Below are 26,971 nucleotides of genomic sequence, written 5' to 3'. Positions count from 1 at the left end.
CCCCTGGACGAATCCTCACCAAACTTTGCAAAAGAAATTCAGAGTGGGCCATATACTTTTTTTTTGCAAAGTTTGGTGAGGATTCGTCCAGAGGGAGCGAAGTTATAAGCCACCCAAAAAATGCTCTTCCTATGGAAACACCAACTTAACCATAACTACATGGACGCTACTGCGTCCATGTAATACATATATATATTCAGTAAAAAAACTTTGTTAAAGGGACATTATGGTTAAGTTGCGCTACTAAAAACCTTTGAAATTCAGTGAAAAAACTTTGTTAAAGGGACGTTATGGTTCCAAGTACAACCGAAAAACCCCTGAAATTCGCCAGTTATGGTAAGCTAAGCAACCATAACTCACGCCACCACCGTGCACTGCTAAGACTAACACCAAGGACATCAAAGATGACATCATAAATGTCATTGATGACATCACTGATGACATCACATGTCTGGCTCCCTCTTTTTTCCTTTACTGACATATCTAGGCCACATGGTTTTCTTCAGTAACAGTCAGGAACTAAAAATTGTAAACATACTATATTTGTAGACTTATCCTTCAAGTAGGTTCTTACAGTAATTCCCTTAGAGTCCAGTCACATCATATGAAACATATACATTAGGGAAGACACACGCTGTTGTTTTTTTATGGCTGTACTTTCCCTGTATATGCTCATATTTGTATACATTGTACTCACACTACTTTCCTTAGGTTTCAGTCACATCATGTGATACATATACATAGGGTAAATAGCAGCTTTGAAACAGAGCAATCATTTATTTGCATGAAAATAATCAGTTAGGTTATGAATTGTTACTGCTACTACTTCTGCTTTTTTGCTTACTTCTCTTTCTTGTCTCTTTGTGTTTTGTCTGTAGTAATGCAATTATGTAATACATGGGTTTTATTAGCTACTTATTACATACTTCACAGTACACAAAACTCTAATAAGAAAACATTAATCATTTCATTATTCAACATATCAACATTTTGAATATTATACCTTCATCATGTATGCTGCACACAATGCTATGTTTCTGCATGAGTAGCTTAGCATACTAGATAGAACCTCATAATAGAATGCTATTTATATCAATGCATTATTTAATGCACTAATTAGCTTATGATATTTATTGCAATGATCCTTGACACTTTTTTTCTCAACATTATATTAAAAATCCCTTGTTCAGAAATTTCATGAAAAGTAAATACTCATGTGATGTCATCAGTGATGTCATCAATGACATTTGTGATGTCATCTTTGAGGTCCTGGGTGTTAGTCTTAGCAGTGCACGGTGGTGGCGCGAGTTATGGTTGCTTAGTTTACCATAACTGGCGAATTTCAGGGGTTTTTCGGTTATACTTGGAACCATAACGTCCCTTTAACCAAGTTTTTTTTACTGAATTTCATAGGTTTTTAGTTGCGCAACTTAACAATAACCTCGCTTTAACAAACTTTTTTCATTAGCATGCAGACAATATACAAAGATGGAGTGTAAAAAGCAACATCTCAGGGATGGCTTTACACAGAATGTTGCAAAGTAAGAATTTATGCTCGTTCACAGTGAAGGTCAGCTGCTTCCATTTTTTGCTCGCGGGCCGGAGTTGCCCACGACTCGCACTATAAGGTTCTATTGTTTTTTTACCTTGACAGACAGGGATCGTGCCAAAAGACTTCTTTTGAAGTAGGGGTGCAGTAACGTAAGAGATGATAAGGATGAAATTTCTGAAACGAAACCGCTTTTATATATTATATCACTATGAGAAAGATCGTTGGCACAGACAGAGTCGTATTTAGGGACTGCATTACGTGTAGACAATGGAAAATGGCAATATAATGTAAGTAACCCTTTAGATTATTTTATACCGGAATATAATAACAATAGCATGGCGTTAAAGCCCGGCTAAGTTGTACTTGTTTGTTCAATGTGGCCTATTGTTTTGTACTGTGCACTATCACCGCCGAAGTGGTCCCCTGGCGCTCAGATGGCTCTGAAAAAGGCAGAGGAGAGAGGGTGGGTTAGTGGGAATAAGTTAACATACTCCGTTGCACTATCCTCGCTAGCAAATAGTTTCACGCCCTAATAAATAAAATGAATATTTTTAATGAAGATCGGCTGGTGAGACTAATTTATGTTTTTAAAACAGGTACATCCTTCTCTACTGTCAATGCCACGATTTTCAGACCCCGGCCGACGGATTTTTTAACTGCCAGGTGCAGCTCCTTGTAAACAACTTCATGACCCTCACCATTTTATGGGACAATCGCCAAGGACCAATATGCCCTTACGCAGTACTAGCGGCTAGAAGCAACATACCAACCGTTATGGTGGGCTAATGCCTCGTTGTTGGAACAGCCTTCCGATTATCAGTGCGACCCAGTCCTTCTTTTATCATAAACCAACACCCTGTGTAGCGCAAAGGAACAGCGCGTGACTCAAGATGAACTTTTGCGGATCGACAGCAAAGACAAATGCAAATCGCTGAATATTCTCTAAACATTTGATGTCAAATAAATGTACTTTACGAAATGTACAATCTTGCTGTTTGCTTTTAAATCACAGTTTCATTTTCGAATTGTGGCGCGCTGTGTTGTGAGATGATCTGTGTTGTTTTCCGGATTCTGTATGAAGTCGCGTAGGAGCAGTGTTGGCAACTCCTTAGTAAGAAAAGTAGCTATTGGCCGTCATAAAAGTAGCTAGAAGTAGCTAAATGACGTCATAACCTAAGTTGCATAATTCACCAGGTGCATGATGGGTGATTGCCGAGGGCATGGTTGTTATAGCCTCTCATTGAGCTCACCCCTTTTTTGTAATGAAAGTCGCGAATGCACAGATGCAAACTCATTGCATCCATATGCATACATTCACATGCAAATGCAGTAGTATTTAAATAAACCCCACAATGATTAGGTTGTTCTGTTGTCGCTTCTTAAACATGTACTGCCATTTTTAATATGCTAGTATTTTATAATCCATAATGCCTCGTTGTTGGAACAGCCTGCCGATTATCAGTGCGACCATAGTGCTTCTTTTATCATAAACCAACACCCTGCGTAGCGCAAAGGAACAGCGCGTGACTCAAGATGAACTTTTGCGGATCGACAGCAAAGACAAATGCAAATCGCTGAATATTCTCTAAACATTTGATATCAAATAAATGTAGTTTACGAAATGTACAATGTTGCTGTTTGCTTTTAAATCATAAATATTCCGAATTGTGGCGCGCTGTGTTGTGAGATGATGGGTGTTGTTTTCCGGATTCTGTGTAAAGTCGCGTAGGACTGGAGACGACTGGGCGTGTTTGGCTACACACCCTATAAGGTCACGTAGAGAGACGGGGAATATGAATGCTTTGATATTGTCAGGCTTAGGGGCGGGAGATATGATTTAGTGTTGCAAAAGCAGGTCAGCCAGGTCGATGGGGCAAGTGATAGGATTATCACATAATGTCGGCGCACAGCAGCCTGATTTATCGTTTGTTTAGTGGACAAAAAGTCGGGTAAGGCCCATAGGAAATTGTAATGTCAGCGGACATAAGGAGGGTTCTTAGAACACTTTCAACCTGACAACGAACAATACGAACAGCGTTCTCAGAACACCTCCATTTTGTTTAATTGCAAACATTTCAGGACACCACGAGTGTTCTTAGAACACATTCAACTTGCCAGATTACAATACGGACAGCGTCCTCAGGACACCCCCATTTTGTTTATGTATGAACATTTAAGGACACCGCGAGTGTTCTTAGCTCAATTTTAGCTTGCTTGCAAACAAAACGGACACATACTCCGTCCTCAGAACACCCCACCATTTAGTTTATATAGAAAATTTCAGAACAGCCGTGTTGTCTGCAGACAAATCGAACACAACAAAAGCGTCTAGCACATAAAAAAACAGAACATTGAACCTATCTCATAATCCCCCACCCTCCCCAAACACTCTTACACCAACACACTCCACTAAATACAATTTTTAATCCAAGTTTCACCACGCTGTCCGCGGTCGTCAGCGAATGCAAGATGGCAGGCACCACAAAAAATCTGACGCGCTTCACGCACCACGCCGTCCAATCAGCAAACACATCGCACGTCTGCGGACATAACGCAAGCCGCTTGGCCAATTGGGAGCTGTCCGCGGAGCGAACAGGGATGTCCGTCCGCGGAGATATCACTAATTTTTTTGCTTTACATTTTGGTAATTTAAAAAAAAACTACTGGACGGATTTACACCAAATTTGCAAAAGCATGCTTTCGGGACCAAGCCCCCGCTCCTGGCACAAATTTGGTGTACATCCGTCCAGCGGTTTGGGCTGTAGGCGTGTGCAAAGTTTTTTCCCATTAAGTCTATGGGACAAAACAAAAGTTTTGGGACCCCCTATAACTTTGCCCCCCCTTGACCAAACCTCTCCAAACTTTGCAAAACAATTCAGGGTGGGCCATATACTTCTTTTGCAAAGTTTGGTGAGGATTCGTCCAGAGGGAGCAAAGTTATAAGCCACCCAAAAAATGCTCTTCCTATGGAAACACCAACTTAACCATAACTACATGGACGCTACCGCGTCCATGTAATAACCAAACCTATATATATATATATATATATATATATATATATATATATATATATATATATATTCAGTAAAAATACTTTGTTAAAGGGACGTTATGGTTAAGTTGCGCTACTAAAAACCTATGAAATTCAGTGAAAAAATTTTGTAGGGACGTTATGGTTCCAAGTACAACCGAAAACCCCCTGAAATTCGCCAGTTATGGTAAGCTAAGCAACCATAACTCGCGCCACCACCGTGCACTGCTAAGACTAACACCCAGGACATCAAAGATGACATCACAAATGTGAAATGTCCATTAGAATAGCCATAAATGGGGAAGTGACGGGTAGGGTGGAGCTTTCTAGGGGCACGAAACAAGGGTGTCCGCTGTCACCCCTCATCTATGCTGTCTTTTTAGAACATTTTCTAATCAGAATCATAGAGGCGACTTCCATCACAGGGATAGAAATGGCGGGCATGCAACACAAGGTGTCTGCTGATGCGGATGATATGCTACTAGCCCTATCTGATTCGACCATTACCCTCCCGGAAGTAATACAAGAATTAGAGCAATTTGGGACAATCTCAGGGTTGAAAATTAACAGAAACAAATAGGAAATTTTAATTATGGCAGGAGATAGGGGGGAGATTAAGCGGAAGGCAGAAGCATTACATCTGAAGATAGCGGATAAAGGGATAAAATATTTGGGCGTCACCCTTACTAACAGGGTGGATCTCCTACTTGGGTAAAACCTTCCAGAATTGCTGGGGAAAATTAAGAGGGACCTAGAGCGGTGGAACCCCCTGGCGATGTCTTGATGGGGACTCATTACCTCGGTAAAGATGACCGTCTGCCCAAGCTGGTATATTACTTCCGGGCCACCCTGATAATAAGTCCTTTTTTAGAGCACTTACCAAAGTAATACCATTTATATAGAAAAAGAAGCCCTCAAGGATAAGTAGATCAGTTCTAACAGTGCCAGTAAAAGAAGGGGCATGTCCCTCCCACATTTTTACAGGTATTATCAAGCGGCGCAATTATGGGTATTAAAGGAGTGGATGGGGGAAGACAGAAAGAAAATAGGGGTAGAACAGGACATGGCGGTGGCCAGATACCCACTGATGGAGTTGTTGTGGAAGGGGAGGCAACACAGGCATCCGAATATTAATATCAGTGAAGTTAAGGGGGCCCCATTGGAAGTGTGGGATGACCAAACACAGAGGGGGATCCTGACAGAGCCGCTGGCTCCCTTCACTCCCAAGTTTGGGAATCCAGATTTTGCGCCGGGAATGGAAAAGGGGGCATTCAGTAAATGGGAGGAGGCACAGTGTACTAAAATAGGAGAAATGATACAGGACCAGGAGGTCTGATCCTTCGAGGTATGTAAAACATTCCTAGGGCTCAAACACTGAGCGTGGTACAAATATGAACAGGTTAGACATTGGCTGGTGACACCATCTATAAAACAAGGGGCCTCGAGGGAGCTCACGCTTTCAAAAAATTCACACTGACCAACTCAGGGACAAGGAAGCTAGTATCAGCACTATATAAATGTATTAATGTACAGAAGGAGGATGTGAGGTGGAACTATATGCGATAATGGGACATAATCCTGGGGGAAACAATCAGTATACCACATTGGGAGGAGCTGTGGGGGAGCATTCCTAAACTGACCCTCTCAGTCCAAATGAGGGAAATGTGGGTGAAAGTCATGACCAAGTGGCGCTATACTCCGGAGAGGTTAAACAAGATGTTCCAGCAAACATCCAAACTCTCCTGGAGGGAATGCGGACGGGAGGGAACATGGAAACACATTTGGTGGGACTGCAAAGAAATCCAGGGATTCTGGGCCGAGGTAAAGTCACAGATGCAGGGGATGTTCCCAAATGTGGCTCAACTGGGAAATAAGGTCTGGCTATTTGGGGTCAAGGACCCCATGGCTAGGAAATACACTAAAGCACAATGGATGAGCTTTATGGGCCTGGTGATAGTGGCATGGGCTACAATAGCCCAGAATTGGAAACAACAGACCCACCATTGATGTTTGGTTGGCTACAGAAAGTGTGGCCATTGGTGACCATGGAGAAACTAACACAAACCTTACAGGCTACAAGAGGAATGTTTACGAAAGAATGGTGGGCGATGCGGGACTACCTTCAATCAGACTACATGGAACAATGGTGTCCACACAAAATAAGGATATTGGACCTATTCGCGGCATGAGAGAATCCACACAGGAGCAAAGAAAGTGATCTTCCCAAGGTTAGGGAGGGGCGAGGGGGGAGTTTGGGAATGTGTTAATGTTGTGGTATTTGTAATTAAAACAATAAACATATGTTGTAAAAAAGGAAAGAAGGTTAAGCTGAGAGATGGCCAGCTTTTCCAGGAGTTTGCCCAGAAAAGGAGTAATGGAAATCGGGTGATAGTTAGCCGGGCAGGAAGGATCAGCTGCGGGTTTCTTTAGAAGAGGATGCACAAGGGAGTGCTTCAGAGGGGAGGGGAAGGATCCTGAGGCAAAGGAGTGGTTGCAGAAATCGGCAAGAGCCAGAGCAAGGGTATCGACATGGTACTTGATGGTTTTAGGGGAACTGGGATGAACCTGTTTTGATGAGGCTTTCATAGATCGTACTTGTCTAGCAACCTCGTCAGGGGAGAAAAGAGGAAAGGATGAGAAAGAAGGTAGGGGGTGGCTGAAGGAGAGTCAGCATGCACAGACGGAGAGGGGAGAGGAGGGGGAGCGAAGGAGAGGGTGGCCAGGATCTCCTTGGTTTTTGAGATAAAGTGAGAGGCAAGGGCATTGCAAAGAGCCTGGGAGGCAACAGGAGGGGTAGAGACTGTAGCAGGGCTGGCCAGCTCCTTGCAGATTTTAAAGAGTTCGGCCAAGTTGTTAGATGCCACAGAGACACAGGCTTGAATGTGGACTCTCTTCTTGGTGAGGACAGAGAGTCGGTATTGCCTTTGGTGGAGCCACAAACCAATTTGTCAGAGGATGAACAAGAAGCCCTCAATTTTCTCTCAGTCGCCCTACACTTACGTTTAAGGGTAGATAGGTCAGAGTCATACCAGGAATTTCACGTGGCTTTGGACTTCAAACTGATCCTCATGACAGGGGCAAGAGCATCAAGAGTATCAGAAATAGAAGAGTAGAGCAGAGACAGGGCTGTGGCATGATGTGAGTCAGCCAAAAGTGGAGGGGGGAGAAAAGGTGGTGGCGAAAGCCTCAACTGACACACGCTTCATGGGCCGGATGTCCGAGAAGTTAGGTGCCAATGTTGGGGTAGGCTTTGCCTGGGGGGAAGAGATGGAGAGATGAGAGGAGAGGAGGGAATGATCATTCCAGGAGAGAGGAGTGGTCAGGGGGATGGAGAGGGGGAGGTCAGAGGAGATCAAGACATTGAGCGTGTGCCCTGCAGAGTGAATTGGGCCAAAGGGCAAGATGGACAGGGAGAGGGAGTCGCAGAGGTCACAGAACAGTAAAGAGGAGGAACAGGGAGAGTCTATATGGATATTGAGGTCACAGAGTAGGAGAAGTTGAGTGGTAGAGGCCAGGAGGGAGGAGGAGCGGTCCGCCCACTCAGAGAGAAATCAGGTGATTTGACCAGGAGGCCGGTAGATCTTAGCCACGTTAAGAGAATGGCTAGGAGATAGAGCCTACAGATGAGGTATTCAAAAGAGAAATAGGTCTCAGTGGGAATGATAGAGGCAGGAATCCAATCAGGAAAGAGAGGATCTTGTAGCCATCAGGGAGGAGAGTGTCAAAGCTTGTGAGAGAGCTGGCCATAAACCATGTCTCAGTAAGACAAAGGACATCAAGGTCTAGTTCTTCAAGGAGGTGGCAGATGTCAGAGGAGTGTTTGACAGCAGAGCGAGAGTTAAGAGTGGCAAGATGAAGAAGGTTGCCAGCCTTACAGACCTTCTGGGGAGAGGTACAGATCAGAGTTATGCCCTGCAGAAGGGAAGGAGCCCTAGGAGGGGCAGAGTCAGAGGAGGAGAGAGAGGGCAAGGTTGCCAAGGGGAGAGATGAGGGTTGAGCAGGAGATGAGAGGAAATTGATGAGGCGAGGGAAGTGCCTATCAAAGAGGAGGAGGTTGGCATGAGGGCCTTGGACCATGACAGTGCCATTAAGGTAGACATTAATGAACACTTTAGAGGAGTCAAAGGAAGCCATGAGAACTTTCCAGCGAGTGCCACCATTAATGGCAGAGGAGGAGATAGGACAGAGCACAGAGATCATATGAAGAGTCCATAGATCTGGCGAAGCAACGACAAAGATGATGTCGGTGAGGGTCTGTCTGGAGGTAGCTTTGGAGTAGGTGTCGGCAATAGGAAGACCAGGGTTGGAGGCCAGGAGATCCTTTTTGAACTTCTTCCTGCCAGACTTAGTGAGAAGGGAAGGATAGTCAATGGAGAAGCAGTTGGAAAAGATAGGGGAGACAGAAAGTGCCATGGGAGTCGAAGGAGGGAAAAGCAGGGGCAGGGGGGCTAAGGCAGGTAGGTGTGGAACAAAAGAGAGTGGTGAGGTCACTGGGCTGGCAAGTTACAGAGAAGCAACAGTATACAAGCAAAGTACAGAGAAATTAGCAATGGGCAGAAAAATGTGACTTTCAGTCAAAAAGCAAAAACAGCAAAATGTGACTTTCCAATTAGGGATTCAGATGTAAGCAAGGGGTTTAAAGAAGCACTGCGAATCAGAATGACAACATGGGAGAAACAAGCAGAAAGAACAGTGATAGTCAAAGGTGGTAGGAGTGAGTCCGGAAGGAGGGAACTAACCCATACCATAGTTTAGGAGGTTACAATGTTAAGGCTGTACAGGTTTCTTAGAGGAGTGAATTGGCAGCTTCATTGAAGTTAAGCTCTGTGGTGCAGGGAGGACCCCAAATCAATTAACGTCCTGGTAGCAGACAGGGAGCAGACAGGGGCCTCCTTGTGGGCCTTGGTGTACTGGGTCGGCTCCCACCCCCAAGTTGCTGTGATTGGTCTATGCAGACCAGTGCAACCAATGGGAGGGTGAGACCAGTGGCAAGCCCAAAGCAGATCGCAAATGCCAAGTTGGTGCGGTCATCTTGAGGGCCATAATAACAAAGTGAGGCACAATTTAAGGACAAGGAAAATAAAGCAAAACCCAGGGTCTTGGTGGAAATCAGCAATGAGATTACTCTTGCCGCGATCTGTGCTTTGCCAGCATGGAGGTAATCAATAGTGCATTAGAATGTCACAAGCAGGCTGCATCATGCACAATGGATGCCAGTAATGAGGCACTTACCAGGAAACAGACGGACATTCAGGTGGATTGTAGCAGGCAGGCAGAAATCTTCAGGAGCAAGTTCAGAGAGGCTCCGTGAGTGCAGAGGAACCAGGAAGAAAATGCGTGCACGGTAAGCAGCATTCATAATTACAATCAAACACTGCCCGACATGTTGGGCAGCGCTTAATTGTAATAGTGCTTAATATTAATTGTAAATGTTGCCTATCATGTGAGCATGGCAGGCAGCATTTACAATGGATCCCTATGGGGTCAGCAGGCTTTATGCTCTGGCATAAAACCAGTGGAACCTCTAGGCATCGCCAGCATTTGCACTGGCATGAAAATCCATGCAGGTGCAAATGCTGGAGCATTTCTATGGTAGAGAGGAAGGAAGGTGGTGGAAATGCAAATTGCGTCAAGTCCATCCTCTCCACCAGCCAAATGATAAAAAATGGGACGTGACGTTAATGGAAGGAGTTAAAGCCTTAGTCATTGCTTTTACGCCGTCCATTAATGTTACACCCCTATGGAACATGAGCTGCTGAGGCTTTTCATAAATTAAAACCCACTATTTTTTTTCTTTGCTCAAAATGAGCTGGTACTGTGATAATCTCACGATGACAGAAAAATTTTAAAACTTCAAATAATAGGAGGCAAAGGGGTGGTTTGACATCAGAGAGAATGAGGGAAGGGTAAAAGAGGATCACATGGTGAGTTTGACACTTGGGGAGAGATAGAGTGGCCTTTTTTTTGTTTTCCTCGGGGTATCTCATAGAATTGCTGCAGGTAAAGAGCGAGATTACTGTGGGAACTGAAGTTCGTCTTCAAAAGAGTGAAAATTGATATTTGGAGGGGGTCTGGAGTACTTTCACAATAGGGGGTGGTGGGAAGACTTAAAAAGGAGAAGGGGTGCACAGGTAAATTGGGCAGGGGCTGTGGAAGACATTTCAATTTTCAGTAGTTTTTGTCTTACCACCGTAATGCAGTAAACATTCTCCTGGGATGCCCCGGACAATCTTGCCACTGGCCATGGCTACAACGGAGCAGCTATGAGGTGAAAATGGTCATTGGGCCTGGCCAGGCTCAGTGTCTGCTGTGGGTTGCTTGGTAGGAACTGCAGCATGGCTAAACACCAGAGCCCGTGGAATGTGGACAATGGCCATTGTTGCAGGCCATGGCCAGTGGTCCATGGTCTTATTATGGGGGTACTGGGGCCAAAGAATCTTTTGTGTGGCTTGGCTGGTCCTGGTGGCGGGCTGAACCTCATGACCCAGGACACTCAGATATAACTTGCACCCTCAGCATGCGCTGCACAAATTGACAGTGGTGATGTCCACTGCAGAAAGTCAGTTTGTTAAAGGAACATTAGAGTTTTTGTATATATATTAAAGGAGCTCTTGTTAGTAACTTATGTAAAGTGCTGGAACATTTTGAACTCCTGATTGACTCACACCGAAAAGAAATTCTGTCAGGGAAGCAGCAGCGATCTGGTCCTAAAAGCTTGCTGTTGCATATTGGTGTTAATCCGTTCAATGCCAAAATGTAGGTAAAACAATAGTGATAACCCGCTTCAGCCTATAGACTGACTGCCAGATTCAGTGTCCGTGGATGCCTCTCAACCAGATGGAGTGAGCCTCGATGTTCACAGACATCATGGAAAGGTGCCAATGATTCAATTGGGGAGTGTGAGAATATCAAAACATTTTAAATCAACAGTATGCGAATGCAGAAACATAACATACCATTCCAGTACTATTTTGAATTAAACATCCTCTGGGGGTGGTGGGGTGAGGGTGGTCTGTATTGGGTGGAATAGGTCTACAAAACGGCCAAATGAAGACTTTGGTGGCGTGCTGGTCATATTAGGACACATAGTTCATTACAATTGTCTCACACTTAAACAAGTGGTCTTGCTGGGTTGATAGAACCACACAAACCAACTAGCCTTTTTTTTCTGCTGAATCCTCAAACAAGATGGCTGTTTATGGCAATGTTTTGGGAACAAATGACATATTTATGGGAAGTCCAGGATCTGTGCCCGCTTTCAGTAGCCCTCTGTTGAGCCATTGGTTTTAGTTTTGTAAACTTTCTGTAGAGTGTGCGTGGGTGTTGTTATCCTCAGTCGCACTGTAAAGTGGGTATGGGGGCTTGGTCACAGGATACACTCCATGACCACGTTGCTCTGGCACTGATGATATACTGTTTGTAGTGTTGTATAAGTGTCTATGGAATGTAGGTTGGTTGGTAGTTTTGTGAAGATGCTTGTGGGTCTTATCCTGAGTGCCTGAGAAAATTGTGCACGGGGCAAGACCACATACTTGGCCTCATCCCTACTTTTCCCTAGCACTGACAATGCAATGATTGTAGAGTTGTAAATCGACAGTGTTTGCCACGGGATGACTGCTGTTAAGGTTGGGTGGTGGTAATGTTTGTGGAACGTTGGCAGTGTTGTAGTTGGATAGTAAAAGAAGGAAATATTTAGTTTTTTTGTAAAGGAGCCCAGGTTTAGTGTGACACTTTTTCTTTGCACTGTTCAGGTACTGCTTGTAGTAATGTAAAACCTTTGTGGCATGTGTGTTGATCTTGTTATTGTCAATTCCATTCTAATGTGGGCTTGGGGCCTGGTTGCAGGTGTGGCGTGACACCCAATATTTCCTGGCACTGACGACAATGTAGTGCTGTATCCGTGTCTGTGGAATGCTGCGTGCTTACTAGGTTGGGTAATAGTTCTGTAAAATGTTTGCTCAATTCAGGGTTACTTGTTGGTTGGGATTGAAGTTAAACAGTGGGTTGTAAATTGCGGTACTGTGTTCATTGGTAGTGGGTGTGGTTGTAGTTTTATGGAAGAGTGTGGGGGGCGGAAGAGTGTGGGGGCGGATGAGTGCAGCGAGCGGATGAGTGCGGCGAGCGAATGAGTGAGGCGCGCAGACGAGTTGAATGTATGGAAAGCACAAGTGCATAGAGCGGATGAGTACATAGCGGGGAGTGCGGGGAACGGATGAGTGCGGAGGGTGGATGAATGCAGGGAACGGGCAAACATTGACAGCGGATGAGTGTGGTGAGCGGATGAGTGTGGCGAGCGGATGAGTGTGATGAGCGGACAAGTGTGGTGAGTAGACAGGTGCGGGGGACAGGTGAGTGCGGAGAGCGAGTACGTGCGAGGAGATGGTAACTGCGCAGGGTAGATGAATACGCATGTGTTCAAAGGCGGACTGGAATGCGTGAGTGTATCGAGCAGACCGGAGTGTGTAGGGCAATCTGGGACGCATGAAACGAATAAAAGTGCATAGAACGGACTTGATCGCATAGAATTGCGTGACGTACATAGTAAGGTTTGGAATGCAGGGAACATTTGAAAAAACATATATCCCATCATACCACACCCCACGCTTACTCTCTTCTTTACACCACCACTCAATTAGAACACAGAGATACTATGACACCATTCGGTATAACTGTTCTCATATCAACATCTCCCGCTCACTCCCCATCACTCTAAGTAAACACTGCTGGTTACTCACCCGCCAGTCAGGCGTTCTCCTCAGGCCTAATGCAGCCACACTCGGTCTGGATAAATCCTGCCAGAACAAACACATACTCCTGATCTCTCAACCACCACACCTACCGCTAAGAAGCAGCTACTACACAAATTCCGCACCAGCTGCACACATACCTGGTGCACACCCGCACCTTTTGACTCTCTCTACTCTCTCTACTGAACCGAACTTCGGTTCCCAAGGGCGTTCAACCTACCAGCGCCTTCAGACCATACCAATGGTATATAAGGCGCTACATAAATGCAAAATAACATAACATAACATGTTTAAGGCCAGGGTTAAGTCTCCAAACACCACTTCGTCTGCAAAGAAAAGAAAACATTATCGAGCCGATTCATGGAATTAATGTGCGCTGAAATTTTCAGCGCAAGCGTGCGAAAGTGTGCAAATCGCAGTGCCAGTGCGAAAATCGCAATGAAACCCACGCATAGCGATTCATGGAAGTCCGTGCGCAAGGAAATTCTAGGATGTGCACCAAAATTCTGCGTGGCGCATGCTGGCGCACACGTCTCCAAACAGCGTGCGCTAAGCGCACAGCGAAATCGCACATAGCGCGGCGCACACAACTAAAGTAGGAGGAACAGGGGGCGTGACACGCGGAATGGGGAACAACTCGTGAAAATGTGGGCGTCACGGGGGAAGTACAGGAGGCAAGTGCGCAGAACGCCCACGCGCACGTTCAAAACACGTATTCATGGAATTGAACGGGGCTAACGCGTGCACCAAAAAAGACGCGCTAATCTGGAAACACGTACGCCAGCAGCATAAAAGTGCGCGCAAACAACAAACAATCACAGACGCCAGGATGAATATACCGTTCCTAGCAGCAATGGTCGTGGGATACCGCAGGAGGAGGAGGAGGATAGTCAGGCCCAACGTTCCCTGTAAGGTGCGCGCCTGTGCGGCCGCGCACCTTTGATTTGGGAGCCGCGCATATTGCACATTTTAGCGCGCACTTGCTCATTTTGCTGCAAATCATTATTTTTGCTTTTTCAATTTTTTTTTTATAAAACACATTTTTTTGGGGGGGCCCATTGGCTGGACTGGTAATGTGCCGAACGAACTAGGGTCCGACTAGGAGTAGGATGGCCCTGTCAGCAGCACTCAGCACTCGGCATGAGTCTGCTTCGGTTTCTAGGGCTTCAGGAAGGGGCCTGCTGGCATGGGCGTAGGACACGGGAGGGGATGGGGGACAAATCCCCCCACAATTTTAAGTGGGGGGATACAATGGCCTTTATCCCCCCCCCAGTTTGTGTGTCCTGTGTCCATCAAGTCAGTGCACTGATGCGTGCAAACTTCAGACTCTGTGGAACAGAGAATAGGAGGAGAGGATGGATGGAGAGGGAACAGATTTTTGATAAGCCTGAGAGATGAGCTAAAGTCTTGGGAGGAGAATAGAGCACCCAAATGTCCCTTGAAGTAGAGCTTTTTGTGCCGCAAATTCGCATTCCTCGCTTGCACACTGTGGAAACTGATCACTAAGCCTTGCTCACTGGTGGGGGCGCTGCGCCGCCACGGCCGCCGCACCGCCGCTGACCACCACCGGTCTGGCAGCGCATCACTCAGTTGCGCACATGACTGAAAAACTGCCCGCACACAACTATTCTTTGGCGCACACAGCCCAAAAAAATTAGAGGGAACATTGGTCAGGCCCAGAATTTTTACACCCAGAACCAGCCTTTTTGGGATGCCTGATGACCAGGTGTATGGGAGGTACAGGTTTTCACCTCACATAATACTCGACCTGGTCAGTGAGTGGGAGGATGACCTCACATCACCCACCCTGTGCTCCCAAGGACTCAGCCCCCTGCAGAAGGTCCTCAATGTACTGCACTTCTTGGCCACTAGATCATTTCAACGGACAACTGCTATAGTGGGGGGGGGTGTCACAGGCCACGCAGTCACGCTGCCTACACCAGGTCTTGGCCATCATGACTGCACGCCCATCAGTCCGCAGGCACATATACCTGCCCAGAACACCTGCAGAAAGGCAGGCTGTCGTCCAGGATTTTTACGGGGTGGCGCACTTCGCCAAAGTGCTAGGTGCCATTGACTGCACCCATGTGGCTCTATGTCCCCCCAGGGCATCAGAACACATGTACAGAAACCGCAAGCACTGGCATTCCATCAACGTCCAGGTAGTATGTGATGCCAAGGGAATCATCACGTCAGTATATGTCAACTATCCAGGGTCCACCCACGACAGTTTTATTTACAGATTGTCAACCCTAAACCGGGACCTAGAAGCTGGGCGGCATGGCAATACATGGCTGCTCGGTGAGTATAAATGCCACAGCACATGCATGCATGTCAGATACTGAGCAATGTCACAACCCCACTAATGATGCCCATCACCACCTCCCCAGGGGACTGTGCCTACCCTCTGAGCACCCACATGATGACGCCAATTCGGAACCCCACCACGCCACCCGAGGTAAGATACAACACAGCCCACATTGCAACCCGGGGCATAGTGGAGCGCACATTCGGAGTGCTCAAGTCACACTTTCACTCCCTTGACCGTTCTGGCGGGCAGCTGTTATATGCTCCCCCAGTAGTGTGCAGGATCATAGTGGCAGCATGTGTCCTGCACAACGTTGCAACACGCCGGGGCCTGCCCGTGGACATGGTGGTGCCCCCACATCCCCAACCACAAGCACGGCCGCTGCGCATGGGAGGGGAAAGGGCACGGGGTGAGGCAGCCCGTACACAGCTGGTGGATAATTACTTCACCTAAAATCACACCCCTGTGGAGTGCACACAGCCCTGGCACATGCCAGCTGACAATCAATGATGATGACATAAGGGACAGTCAACTGTCACAACCATACCAGCCTGAGATTGGTCACCTGGAAGTGTTACATTGTGTGCCCTACCTACACAAACACCACCAATGCTGTGTCATCAAAAGACACACTTCTATGCTGAAAAATCATTACCCCCTTGCAAAATACAACATGACAACAGTGCCATGTTACCCAACCCCTCCCCAGCACCGCCACCCAACACACCATGGCATGTCATGCTATGTGAGAGCAAACAAAGAAATCCCTAAAACATCACACAAGTGTCAAAGTACAGTGTCCTCAATGGAAACTGCCCACACACAATATGCTCCCAGTAATGTAGAACTAACAACACATATTACCAAATACTTACCAACAATACAATGCAGCTTTACAACCTCAAACATAGCATAAACATGCCAGTACAAAGTTAAAGTAGTGGTAGTCTTACAACCTGATCATGCCAGCACATCAGCCACTTCCAACTGTACAGTGCTGCTGCCACGCAAATGTCCAAATGCACTGCTTACAACATGAACTCCATCTCCAAAGTAGACGGCCTTGTGAAGACATGAGGAATTAACCTGCAAATTAGGCGAAAGACATGGATGCACAAGCACATAGCAATACACCATGCAGTGTACAATTCAACAGCAATATCCACTAGGAATGTATACACAGTATTGACTACAGACTGCCCACATAGCACATGGGAGTCCTACGTCACCGGGTAAGTCAATGTCACTTGGGCACACCCTTTTCAAGCCCATGGAAACGAGAAGCAGGAGGGGTGTGTGTCTCACGAACCCAAGCATCTAACCCAAACTCAGGACAAGCCTGCATGTGCCCAGCCGGAATACTGTGGATGCCCATGGGAGCCACACAAGGCAACACACTGCAACAAAAAAAAAAGAAATCAAAAATCAAAAATGGCCATGTGGGGGCCAGGGGGGGAGGCCTCCCAGGAGGTCCGAGGACAGGGTGTGCACCAAAAAAAAACACCTCCATGGGCTCATGGCCTGTACGGCTATGCCAATGTGGGAGAACTGCTGCTGTCGCTATCATCGCCCTCTGCTGCTGCCACAGGAGGTGGTGCTGCCACAGGAGGTGGTGGTGAAATGGGAGGCAGCCCACGCAAAGCCCTGGTATGGTCCTCCATGGCAGCAAGCATGCAGGTGTGGAAGGTCTCGTTTTGGAGGATTATAGTGCGGAGATCCCCATGCAGCACCTGACGTGATGCACGGATCTCCTCCCGAGTTGCCTGCATCTCAGCTGAGAGCGAACGTGTGAGCCGCTCCAGCTGCTGTTCTGTCCTCAAGTTAGTGGAAGCCTCAAGGTCAACAAGAGTCTCCCTGAGGTGATGGAGTTCTACCCTCAGGGCTTCTCTGTGGCCCTGGGACTCTATTGATATCGATTGGCATAGAGTTTCCAGTGCCGCCCGTCTGTCCCTGTTGGACGCCAACATGTCCTCCCTGTGTGATTGGCAAATGGAGTCTGTTGCCTGCTGTAGTAGCTCCATCTGCCTTTCAGGGGGGACAATGGAAGTGGCCACCCTCTCCATTACTTGAGCCATCATCTCAACTGATGCTGCCTGTTGGGTTGCCATACCGTAAATGGATTGTTCCCATGCGGTATTGCCTGGTGGCGTACGGCCACTGCGTCGGCGGGCACCACACCTGTTTGGGGCAAGGCGATCTGCGCCTTGCTGTGCCGGCACTGCCTGAGGCTGCAGGACTTCATTCCCCCTCTGACCTGCTGGCCCAGGAGCAGGATCAGATGTTGTGGAGTGTGACCCTGCATCCGTAACAGCCAAAGGCGGACCTACCAACACTGACATCCCCATAGAGGGTTCTACCCCTGGTACAGGTGAGTTGGACAGAACAGAATCCCTGCCAAAAACACTTACCTGCAACGGCACATAGGTCTCATCATCCGAATCAGCACCTGAATAGAGGTCTAGGGAGGTGCACCCAGAGGCACCCCTCGATAGAATGTTCTGCAGCAAGATTGGGTTCTCACCCACCACCACACCACGTCCGGTCATGCCTGAGATTCCTCCTGGGTCTGCACTATCTCCTCAACCTCAACAGCATCAAGTGCGTCATCCCCTGCAAAAACATGAAAGACAAAAAATGGAAACAGGCATTAGAACCATAGCACACAAATAGGCCTGACAAGCTACATAACCAGTACATGATTTACATGATTACACATGTCCCACATGACTATAACCCTCCCATGCATGCACTGTCACTGAGTTTGAAGGGGACCCAAAAGGCAGACACTGATGACACCTACATGGAAGAGCAAGACATTTGCTGCATGCTGGGTAGCACTGCCATAAAACATTGCCCTGTGAGTGGCATGTCCAATATACATACATGACACATGCCATCACACAGATGGCATGTACCATAGCTATGGTAAATTCCACATGTCAGTGAATGAATACTGTCAGCCATCCATGTGAGATGGACATGATGAGATGAAAAATGCTACATAGTGTGACAAAATAGGCATGTGCTACACACTGCAGTGTACAAAAATACAATGATTGCAGGCCGATGTACACATCAATGGTTTGTCACTTCAACATGACAGGAAACAACTATCACGTTCCACATTCAAACAGGCCCCATAAATTCCTGTGATCAGGCCAATACTCAATTAGCCTGAATGGTCAAATCATTCATCTAACAAGGTAACACATGTGGTCCAATGTGGGGTTCATCAATGACAGAAGCATGTCACAAATATGACAATAGGGCTGAGGAATGCATAGCCAAAGTGGGAGAATTGAAACAATCAGCCTGAACGAACACTGAAAAATACAAAAAATGTTGTTGCAAGATGCCACTTCAAGGGCAACTACCGTAATGTTGATCCAAATTACTAATGTGGGCAGAAGGGATACTGTCACACCCAAATCCAAGGCCGCTGAATGTTTTGGATGAAGCACATGGGTGACCCATACCACTCAGGCACACACACCCTCACCTGGCACTCAATCAGAACCCGTCACCCAAACAACATACACATGCATGGCACTCACCGGACAATGCTTCATAATCAGGTAGTCCTCCCACACCTTGGATCTGTTCCTCTGTGGCGAAGGCCCCAGCAACAGACTCATGTTCAGTGAGTTTGTTGTCCTCTTGTGGAGACCCACCGCCAGTCACCAGAGTAGCGGCATAATTTGAGGCCAGCTTGTTCTTTGCTCTGTGTTTCAGGTCATTCCACTGCTTGTAGCAATCATCAGCTGAGCGCTTCACAAATCCAAGGGCACTTATGCGGTCAGCGATGGTCTGCCAGTGTGCCTTACGTTGACCAGGTGTGGTCTTGCACCCTGCAGTCACCACCATTTCATGGCTATGTGCTGACACATAGCCCACAAGTGCATCAAGTTCCATCTCATTGAAGCAAGGCTACCTTGAGGTACCGGAGTGTGTAGCCGTGTCTGGGGTCTCAGCCTGTCGTGCCAGAGCACCCTTCTTCCTCTTCTTTAAAGGTGGAGCAGATCCAGAGTGGCTTACGCCGCTCTGGTCAGTAGGGGCAGAATCACCGGTGGACTGGGTAGTAGGAGTGTGGGAATGCACAATGACCATAGCTCTTGATGCAGGCATTGGTTGCAGGGTAATGTTGGCAGGGGGAATGTCAGTTTGATGGACTGGGACTGACACTGTCCTGGCTGGGAGAGTCAGAGCTGCTGCTGCCCCTGCAGCCTCCCCACCCTGCATACTTGGGGCAGCAGATGACATAGCTGCCCCAGATCCACGTGGATCGGTGACAACAACTTGCACCGCCACACGTGGCCTAGACTTGCTGACCTGGAAGTCAGCCAGGGAGTCATCCTTTGCCAGGTCAGGTGCCACAATGTGCTGGCCCAACAGGGGCTGATCTTGGATGTGTCAGCCACGTTTCCCTGAACCATGGGGGGGGGGCATGGTGTCCCTGATTGTTCCTCCACATATGGGGGCATATGGGAGTTGCAGTAAACTATTGTCTTGGGCAATTGGGGGTCAAAGCGGTAGGATACCAGATGGAATTCGTACCCTAGTGCTCTAACAAGGCTGTCTGTGACCTCTGGGGGAAGATGACGGGTCATGCAACGCACAGGCAGCCCAAAATCAAAAATAAACGTGCACGCAACCCCTCGTAGACCACGTGTGTGAAAAAATGAACTCGCACTACGCTGCGGCACCCAGAAACACAAAAATAAGCGTACGTGTAATACACGCAGCCTACAATGGCTTCTGAAGGGGAACGCGATATACGGGGCAAGCACAGTTGCTAAGTATGTGCGGAACTCACCGTCTGCCTGGAAAAAGAACGTGAAAAATACGCGCACCCCCACCAAAAGAAGAATTGTACGCTGTCTGAGGAGACAGGACAAAAGGAGAAGTGAACTCTGTTTGAGGAAACAGGCCCAACAAAAAATCAGAAAAGAGCTGTCAGAGGTAACAGGGAGTACGAACTAGAAACGCTGTGAAGTAATCGCGTGTGAACCGGCAAGAAGTACAGATTTCACCCACTCGTTCTCCACGAAAAACACGTACAAGGAAATGGCGTCCTACACACAGCTTTTAAACCGGCCCACACGTACACATCAGAGAAGTATGTACGTGGGCGCTTTCATCCAATTACACGCGATGACACTCGGACGTGCAGTTTTTCCACGTGTGCTCTGTCATCACGTGCTATGAGGGAAACGCCCACGCGCGTAATGTAATTTACGCGCCTACGCGCTAAGGGCCTTTGGTCCAATGGAATCGCGTGCGTGTGCTTGCCTTTGGTCCAATGGAATCGTGTGCATGTGCTGACGCGCTTACGCGCTAAGGCCCTTTCCTCGAATTACACGCTGACGTGCAAGATTTTCATGTGCCAAATCACCCCGTATCAAGCTGGCCACGCAAAAACACACGGAAGACCACGCTCCTGCCCTGAAGGCCATTTTCCTGCCCCCAAGAGCCCCGAGCATGCTCCCACCTGCCATCTGCTGCTGCCTGACTGCCTGCTGCCCACGTGCCCTGCTATTTGGTGCCTGCACATCAGCCATCTGCAGGAGTCAGTTGCTGTGTCCACCCCTGCTGGAACTGAAGACTCCCGACTGGGATACCATCGCTCCACAGCGCAGCCCCAGGACCCAGTTGCCCACCCATGCCTGCCTTGGGGGTCGCCATGTCGGGGCAAACACCATCTGAGACCACTGGCAACCCCCAGCCAGAGGGGCAGAGGGCCACCAGGTTCAGTCAGAAGGAAGTTGGTGTCCTGGTGGAGCATGTCGTTGGGCAGAATGATGCCCTCTTCGGAACATCACGCGCCAACAAGGAAGGACGGGAGAGGATCTGGGACGACTTTGTGGTTGCCATCAATGCGGAGGGGGTGGCAACCCGCAACATCAAGCAAGTCAAGAAGCGCTGGGAGGACTTGAGGTCCAGGACCCTCAACAAGGCCCGGCGCCTCGTGGAGGGCATGAGTAACATCCAGATGAGGGTCCTGGAACGCATAGGCCCAGCGCCCCCCCCCAGATCCTTCGGAGGCAGAACCGTCCGGAGTTGAACGGTAAGTGGCCAAGCATTGCTGTGTGAGACAGGGCATGTTGCAGGGTGCTAGTTGTCTGATACTTGCCTGTATGTGTGACATATGCCATGTACGTATGTGTGTGTGCAGGGACATCATGGTCATGCATGTGAGACCAGTAATGTGTGAACCACATGGTTGGTGCATGTGTTACAATGCAACATGCGGAGCAGCATGGGGAATGCACACATTAATGCATGCTGGTCTCTGTTATTGGACATGGATGGGGTGTGAGAGATGGGTGCTGCTGTCATGGACATGTATGGTGTCCATGTCTGTGTGTCTGACTTGTGTGTCTGTGACTTGTAAATGCCATGGATGCATGACATATGTCTGTGACAATGTTCAGATTCAATGATGCAGCCTACTCATCCTTGTATCCACTGTGTCTGGGGTGTACGAGGCCAGATGGATGAAACTACGGTGAAGTGTGTGCATGTTATAGGCATGACCCATGATGCATGTGAGTTTCAAACCAGCATTGTATGTTTCAAGAGTCCCTTGGACATGTATGCAAATGTTCATAGCATGCGCCATGCCTGTTACTGCATGTGTTTTGCCTGCACTGACCCATGTGTTGTGGAGGGACATGATGGAAGTGATGTTTGACAGTGCCACTCATCTGCTATTGCTTCCTGTCTAGGGGACCATTGTACAGTACCCTGATGCTTGTGTTCTATGTCTCCCTCTACACAGCGGCAAGTGATGAAGAGGGCGGAGACGGCGCTGTGGAGCAAAGCGGCGGGGATGCCCCCACCTGCCGGCGACACAAGGCCCAATCACCCTCCCAGAATTTACCATCGTCCGGGAGTGAGGGGACTGGTGCTGCGTCTGCCACTATGGCTGCAGCGGAAGGGGTGGGTGAGCCCCCACAGGGGCTTGCAACGGCGGAAGACGGTGTGGAGCCATCCAGGTTGGTGGTTTCCACAGAGGAGGAGGAGGAGGCCGCTACTGAGCTGCAAATGGGGCCTGGTGGGTGTGGTACCACTGGTGCAAATGGTGCAGTCCAGGGCCAGGAGGCAGCACAGGTCACCATGGAGAGGCCTGTGAATGTCACTGTCCCTGACCCTGTGACTGCACCACCATGCACCAGCAGGGATGCCCCATCCCAGGCCCGTCCGCAGGTAGGGGGGATGTCCATGTCATCTGACACTCCTCTACCTGCAGACGAGGGGACCCCTGGCCGTATGGAGAAGGTCCTGATTGGTGTCGTGTTGCACACGCGTGACATTCGTGATGACATGCGTGCTTCCTGGGGGGAGCACGCACGTCATCACGAAGAGCAGCGTGCCAACGTGGCCCAGTTGGGAGTGTCCATGGTCGGGCGGTTTTGTACATGTGTTGCACACTCTGGCGGCCCTCTCCTCCTCTGTGGAGACTATGCGCCAGACGTTCTCCATGCCGTCTTCGAGCCCAGATGCCCCCAGGGCCCCCTGTGGACCTGCCCTGACCAATGCAGCCAGCTCGGTGGGGATCCCATCCCTGCCACAGTCGGGAGTCGGAGGTCCAGCAGGGGTGGACACCACAGCAACTGGACCCCAGCAGATGGAGGATGTGCCGGCATCATCGAGCAGGGCACGCGCACGACGGCGTCGGTGGATTCCATCAGCCTTTATGCCGTCATGCTGGCAGAGGCAGTTGCGTCGGAGGCAGTGGCAGGCTCAACGTGGGAGGCATCATGGCTCGGGGCCATCTACATCAGAGGGGCAGGCATCGGCCGCAGGGCAGGAGGACCCTGGAATGGGAGTGTCTTCCGTGTGGCAGCGGATGGGCCAGCAGATGGGTGCGGAGCGGCGGCGGGCGGACAAGGCACGGCTCACAATGGTCAGGGCGGAGAATTCCATGCGCAGGGCACTGAGGCGGGCTGAGTGCCTCGAGGAAATTCGCAGGGAGTTGGAGGTGGACATGGCGTTATCCCTGTGAGACCTCGGGGCCAGAGAACAGGCCCGCCTCCAAGACATTGAACAGGAGTTCGATGATGCCCTGGCCCATGACATCAACAAGTGAGCCGTTGGACTTGCCCGCCGCCATTGTATATAGTTCATTAGTGTTAAGTTTCATTTCTTTTTTCTTTCATTTGGGGCACATGGACTATGCCCCACATTTTTGTATATAGTTAGTAATTAGGTAGGTTTCATTGTAGGTTTCATTTATGTCGTTGGGCTCATGGACCCTGGATTTGCTATTTGTACATAGTTTTACAGTGGATTGTTCTCCTTCATCTTTATTTTTCTTCACCATGGAGCAATGGATATTGCGCTTTTCTTTCCCTTTCGATCTGCTTTGTTGGACGGTGACTTTGGACACATTTTCATTTGGATTAATTTGGATTCTCATTTTTTTTATTTATCATTTTTTGGGACATGCTGCATTTTGATTATTATTGGCATTATTGTGTGTTTTTATTTCATTCCCTTCATTTTGACTTGAACACATTTTTGTTTCTTACTTCAATGTGTGATCTTCTCTCATTGGTTTCATGCATGTCACAATGTGGGTTTTCTCAGTCATGTTTTGCCATTGTGTGGGTCTGACAGACTTGTACTCATGCGCATACTGCTTATTTGTGATCTATCATGTAATGATGATTCCAATTTGGAGTGGATGTAAAGCTTGGTTGGGTGTTTGGTTTGGGGTGCTGTGGGGTGGGATTTGTGTGGCCATAAGAGCCAGGGATCTGGATTGTGATGACGTGTTGGCTGGGGGACATGTGTCGGGGCCTGCTGGCAGGTGCCTGTCAATGATGGGGGGGTTTGGGATGCAGGGGGTCATGAGTGGGACATGAGTGGGAGCCTGCTGGCAGGTGCCCTGCACTGCTGGGGGCTGGGGGTGCAGGGGGTCATGAGTGGGGGCCTGCTGGCAGGTGCCCTGCACTGCTGGGGAGTGGGGGTGCAGGGGGTCATGAGTGGGACATGAGTGGGGGCCTGCTGGCAGGTGCCCTGCACTGCTGGGAGGTGGGGGTGCAGGGGGTCATGAGTGGGACATGAGTGGGGGCCTGCTGGCAGGTGCCCTGCACTGCTGGGGGGTGGGGGTCCAGGGGGTCATGCGCTGTTGATCAGTAGTGCAAGATGACATGTGGCTTGGCTGGGGGGCATGCCCATGGTGGATGGGCTGCCTGCGGGACATGACCAGGGGTGGGGGGTAGTCCCCTGTGGTGTGGGCTGCCTGCACGGTCCGTGGAGGGTGTAGAGGGAACACCTGGGAGGCCCCACACTGCCAGATCACGTGTAGGACTCCCCTGCACCCCTGAAATACACGTAGCCTGCTGAAATCACATGTAAAACTTCCCGCGCACCCCTGAAAAACACATATCCTGCTGAAATCGCGTGTAAAACTTCCCACGCACCTCTGAAATACACGTATCCTGCTGAAATCGCGTGTAAAACTTCCCGCGCACATACCCCGCATGCACAGGAGCACTATTCCTGGGGTGCGCGGGAAGTCTCACACGCCATTTCAGCAGGGTACGTGTATTATGGGGTTCGCAGGAAGTCTCACACGCGAAAGGGCCATGTGCGAGCGGGGTACGTGTATTACAGGGTGCGCAGGAAGTTTTACACGCGATTTCAGCAGGGTATGTGTATTACGGGGTGCGCAGGAAGTTTTACACGTGATTTCAGCAGGGTATGTGTATTACGGGGTGCGCGGGAAGTTTTACACGCAATTTCAGCAGGGTACGTGTATTTCAGTGGTGCGCTGGAATTTTTACATGTGATTGGGCCTGGGCGAGCGGGCTACCACTCACTGTCTGCCTTGCGTGTAGAAGAACGCGTAGCCAACACCCACCCGCTGTGAAGTAATAGCGTGTGAACCCCAACGCCTGGAAAACACACGCACTGCACCCCACGAAAAGCACGTACAGAGCAATGGAAATCCACGTGGGATCTTCAAGCCATGCCAGGCCAACACCCGTGCGCTATACATCACAGACGCGCTTACGTGCTAAGGGCCTTTGGTCCAATGGAATAGCGTGCGTGCACTGACGCGCTCACGCACTAAGGGCCTTTCCTCAAATTACACGTTGACGTGCAATTTTTTCATGTGCCAAATCACTCCGTATCAAGCTCGCCACGCGAAAACACGCGGAAGACCACACTCCTGCCCTGAAGGCCATTTTCCTGCCCCCAAGAGCCCCGAGCACGCTCCCACCTGCCATCTGCTGCTACCTGCCTGCCTGCTGCCCACGTGCCCTGCTATTTGCTGCCTGCACATCAGCCATCTGCAGGGGTGCAGTTGCTGTGACCACCCCTGCTGGAACTGAAGACTCCCGACTGGGATACCATCGCTCCACAGCCCAGCCCCAGGACCCAGTTGCCCACCCACGCCTGCCTCTGGGGTTGCCATGTAGGGCACACCACCATCTGAGACCACTGGCAACCCCCAGCCAGAGAGGCAGAGGGCCACCAGCCTCACTGCTACTGAAGTTGGTGTCCTGGTGGAGCAAGTCCTGGGGTAGTATGATGAGTATGATGCCCTCTTCGGAAGTTTGCGCGCCAACAAGGAAGGACGGACCAGGATCTGGACGGACATCGGGACTGCCATCAACGCGGAGGGGGTGGCAGTCCGAAAATTCCAACATGTCAAGAAGCGCTGGGAGGACTTCAGGTCCAGGAACCTCAACAAGGCCCGGCGCCTCTTGAAGGCAGCGGATGCTAAGGGGCGCCGGTGCCACCTGTCGGAACATCAAATGAGGGTCCTGGAACGCATATCCCCAGCGCTCCAGGTCCTTGCGAGGCAGACCCATCTGGAGTCGAGCGGTAAGTGTACATGCATACTGATTGTAAGCTGTGCGCGTGCTGGTGTGCCAGTCGTCCTCCGTGCCATCTTCCCACCCATGTATCACCTGGGTACCCTGTGGAGCTGCCTCTGACCGTGCAGCCAGGCTGGTGGAGGACACATCTCTGGGACAGTCGGGAGTCGGACGTCCAGCAGGGGTGGCCACCTCAAAAACTGCACCCCAGCCGGAGGAGGATGTGCAGGCAGCAGGAGCCAGGGCACGGGCACAGGCGTAGCAGCAGCAGCAGCAACAAGGTGGGAGCCATGATGGCTCGGAGCCTTTGACATCGGAGGGGCAGGCATCGGCCGGAGGGCAGGAGGACCCAGGACGAGAAGTGTCTTCCGTGTGGCAGCGGTTAGGCCATGCTATAGATGCGGAGCGGCAGCGGGCGGAAGAGGCACGGCTCACGATGGTCAGGGCGGAGAACTCCATGCAAAGGGCTCTGAGGCGGGCCGAGTGCCTCGAGGCAATTCG

The sequence above is a fragment of the Ambystoma mexicanum genome, chromosome 5q (assembly GCF_040938575.1).
Source record: "Ambystoma mexicanum isolate Mex_15411 chromosome 5q, UKY_AmexF1_1, whole genome shotgun sequence".
In the NCBI taxonomy this organism is placed as follows: domain Eukaryota; kingdom Metazoa; phylum Chordata; class Amphibia; order Caudata; family Ambystomatidae; genus Ambystoma; species Ambystoma mexicanum.
The sequence above is the reverse complement of the archived record's forward strand: the minus strand, read 5'-3'. Positions refer to the sequence as shown.